The sequence below is a fragment of the Phocoena phocoena genome, chromosome 18 (genome assembly GCF_963924675.1).
Source record: "Phocoena phocoena chromosome 18, mPhoPho1.1, whole genome shotgun sequence".
Lineage (NCBI taxonomy): Eukaryota > Metazoa > Chordata > Mammalia > Artiodactyla > Phocoenidae > Phocoena > Phocoena phocoena.
In genome coordinates this window covers 20592665-20596451 of record NC_089236.1, presented here as the reverse complement: position 1 = coordinate 20596451, position 3787 = coordinate 20592665, and positions in this window count along the sequence as shown.

The window sequence follows — 3787 nt, the reverse complement described above, 5'->3', positions numbered from 1 at the left end:
CACAGACAAAGCTGGGGGCAAAAGATTTATCGTTTGAAGTCCTTACCTGCCCCCAGCTCTGAAGTTGGTACAAAACTGGGAGAACGCAATAACCTGTTAGCATAAGTTAGTGTAGCTGGGAAGGCTGAGGGGATAGTCATAAGTAGGTGAGTTTGGCTTGTGTCGATGTGAGGCTGAGGCCCTCGGGACACGGAGGTCTAGTTGAAGCATCAGAGGACCTCGTTAAAGGAACTGGACTAAACTAAGGGAAGGCCGGGGTCCATAGCCATCCTCCCCCTACACACCTGCCTGTTCACCCTTACAGTTACCCACACCCTGGGTCCCCTACTGCTACCACCAATCCACATTTATAAAAACAAACACCTCCAGATTAGGTCTCTCCTCTCAGGCCGAATATCAGAGAGGGGTCTTGGGACAGAGAGAAACGAGAGAGTGGAAGGAAAGAAGTTGTTTCAAGGCCAGACCGGAAGTAATGGGCACCATCTCCACTTGAATTTCACTGGTCCCTCTTTTGCTACATTGGCTGAGCCAGATGCATGGGGCTAGGACCATGTGCCCAGGAAGAGAAGAGCAATACTGATGGACATGCTACAAGCTGGAGACACATCTTTCTTTCTGTTTTTTTTTAATAGACTCATGGTTCACGGGAGCCACTGTCCATTAACTTGATGTAATAAAGATCGCCCACCAGCTACTAATAAGCCATCTTCTGTTCAATATTAATAGAGAAGCTGTCCCCAGAGGCCTCCCCCTTCAGCGGGAAGGCACGGTGCTCTTGTCTGCCACTTGTGGGGTCCATAATGAGAAGAGTTCAGGGGAAGGAGTTCAGACCCTGGTACCTCGAGTCTGGGTTCTAGCCCTTTCCCAAAGGTACCTTTATGTGCCTGGCAAAAGCACCCCCCAACAAATGGCCTATGGAATAGCATCGTTAATTTGTTTTCAATGTTGAAATTTGTTTAAAGTGAATGGGACCGAGGGCAAGAACAACAGAGTGGGGATAGGGCGGTGGCAGAAGGGGACACTTCCCAAATGAGCAAGTAGAAGCTTCTCTGCCTCTTTGTAGCTGCGGCAGGAGGGCTCTGTGGGCGGAAGGCTGCTTTGCGGGCTCGTGGCTCTGGACGCCAAGACCGGACCTAGTGCATCCTGGCGGCCTCCCTGCAGCCGCCTTCCTCTTCTCGCTGAAAGGAACAGTGTAGACATGTGAGCGAGGTGTTGGGAACCTCGGTCCCTGCCGCCACGGCTCAGCTGGTTTCACGCCAACCGGATATCACATACACGAAGCCTCCATCACGAGACTTCTCAAGGTCATTTCCGAAGGGGGACGTGGGAGAGAATCTCACCGTCTCGTTGTCAACATCCTTTATAAGGTGCTTCCTTATAAGGATCTCTATCTTTAAATAATCCCCCAACTGGTTTGGAAAGAGGAATCAGAGTTCTCTTTTTCACTTCACCAGAAACTAAAATAGTGCTTTCATGAGTGATGTCACAGATGGCAGACTGCAAACACAACTGGAAAACCTCAGCCTAAAACTGAGAAAACACGCTTCTCCGCTTCCTCACACACGTAGGGCCAGCTCTCCTGGCCGACAGGACTAAGGATGTGAGAGATTAACCCCAGAGTTGAGGCAAATCCTGTGCTTCTCTCTGCATTTTGTCAGGCTCCTGCCTGCACCTCCAGGCATCTCTCTTCCCAGGGCCCCTCCTGACCTTCATCTTGCTGCGTTCCTGCCTCCATGCTCCTTGCCTCTGCTGGGTGCTTCATTTTCGTGTCAAATCCTCATATCCACTACAGATCGTTATTATCCCCCAGTTTTCACACAGAAGCTCAGGTACTGATAATTTAAGTAGCGTGGTCAGAGTCACACAGGTAGGAAGTGGCAGATCTGGGATTCGGTCCATAGTTCTGGCCAAAGATTCTTACCCGAGTCATCACACCAGGACGACTTTGGGATGGCTCAGCCTCCTTGCCCCATGTCCCCTGGTATAACTCCCTACTTGCAGCTGAGAATCACGACTGTAAAGGACATGTTATTGGGATTTTCCCAGTAAAGAGTATAAAGGCAGAAGATTGACCCCTGAGATCCTGGGACTGAACCCCAGTGCCTCACGGTGGGCGATGGCCTGATGAGAAATGCTAGGTCTTCGTCTACCTTCCAGCAGCCATGGGAAAACCAGGCAAGGAGTAAATCCCATTAAAGAGCAAAATATGTCACAACTAATTACTCCCCTCCGGGGTGGGCTGAGGCCACTTCTCTGTTCCAACAGGTACCTCACTGGGAAGGAGCCTCTGTTACCAGGGCAGGGAGGAACCACAGCCCAGTCAAACCTGTGGACTGGTGATTTAAATGGCCTCATTCTTCCTCAAAATAAAAAACCAAAAGCATCACTTCCTGGTAGCTCCTGTGCACGCTTCCTCAACATCAAAAATGTGTCTCACACCCATACACACACGCACACACACACACACACACACACACACACACAACACTGGATGAGGTGAGGGAACGACCTGTCCCACTTTACTGCTTGCCTGTGCTGTTTGACAAGTTCATTCTGAGTAGGTTTACTTAGGGCGTGAGAATCCTGGGGACATGACACCACGTTCCAGACTAAAGATGTGCCGAGAAGGGACCCAGCCCCAGGGCCCTTTCTGAAGTAGGAGAAAGTATATAGGAGGTGGAAGAAAAGCATGTAAATATAAGAAATATTAGGAAAAAGAAATTTATAAAGGTTTAGTGATTCACTTAACCTTGTTAATGGAATGTCTATGATTTTAAAGTTATTACTACAATCACATTGTGTTCATCAACAGCATTTCCCCACAGCGTATTTAAGTCTTCAAATATCTTATGGTCCATTTTATGTCTATGAGACAAAACACTGAAAGTTCTACCCACCCATGCGTCCCTTGACTTTGTGGAACAAAGGTGACAAATACAGGTTTGATTTGTGCCACCTGAAAGAGCGCCATCTAGAGGCAACTGCTTCAAACGGCACCTGCGTACCCCGCTAAGCATAAACTCATCTTGACACAGATGTAACTGCAAAAGTCATACGTACCCTCTGTACAAACCCTGGAATAAGTAAATCTGTAAGACTGATACAATTACAAAATGGAATTTAAGTTGGAAGAAAATGCCTGAGCAAACAGATTTTTGGTTGCCTTTTTGTTCCTTGGAAGTACCAATCCCTTTCACGAAACAAGCTTCACGGGAAGAGGAACTGAGTCATTTGCCTTGTCAGTTACAATTCATAAAAAATAGGTTCTACCATTAGCTAAATACAACTATTCAAATACAATTTAAGAATTATCAAAAGAAAAAAAAACCTTAAAAAACCAGTAGCAGCAAAAACATTGAACATCTGTAAACAAAATCACCGGTAACAACCCTAGGCTTAATAGCAAAGGATCTGCATTCTTGTAAAATATTAAATATATATAATGAAGAGAATATTGGCCATCTTTTTTCTTAATAGACAACACTCAATAATAAAACAATCTTGGGCTTCCCTGGTGGCGCAGTGGTTGAGAGTCCGCGTGCCGATGCAGGGGACGCGGGTTCGTGCCCCAGTCCGGGAAGATCCCGCATGCCGCGGAGCGGCTGGGCCCGTGAGCCATGGCCGCTGCGCCTGCGCGTCCGGAGCCTGTGCTCCGCAACGGGAGAGGCCACAGCGGTGAGAGGCCCGCGTACCGCAAAAATAAAATAAAATAAAATAAAATAATAAAACAATCTTATCAACAGGAGACGTGATCATAACAAGTGTTTCACAGTCTTTCTCACGACAG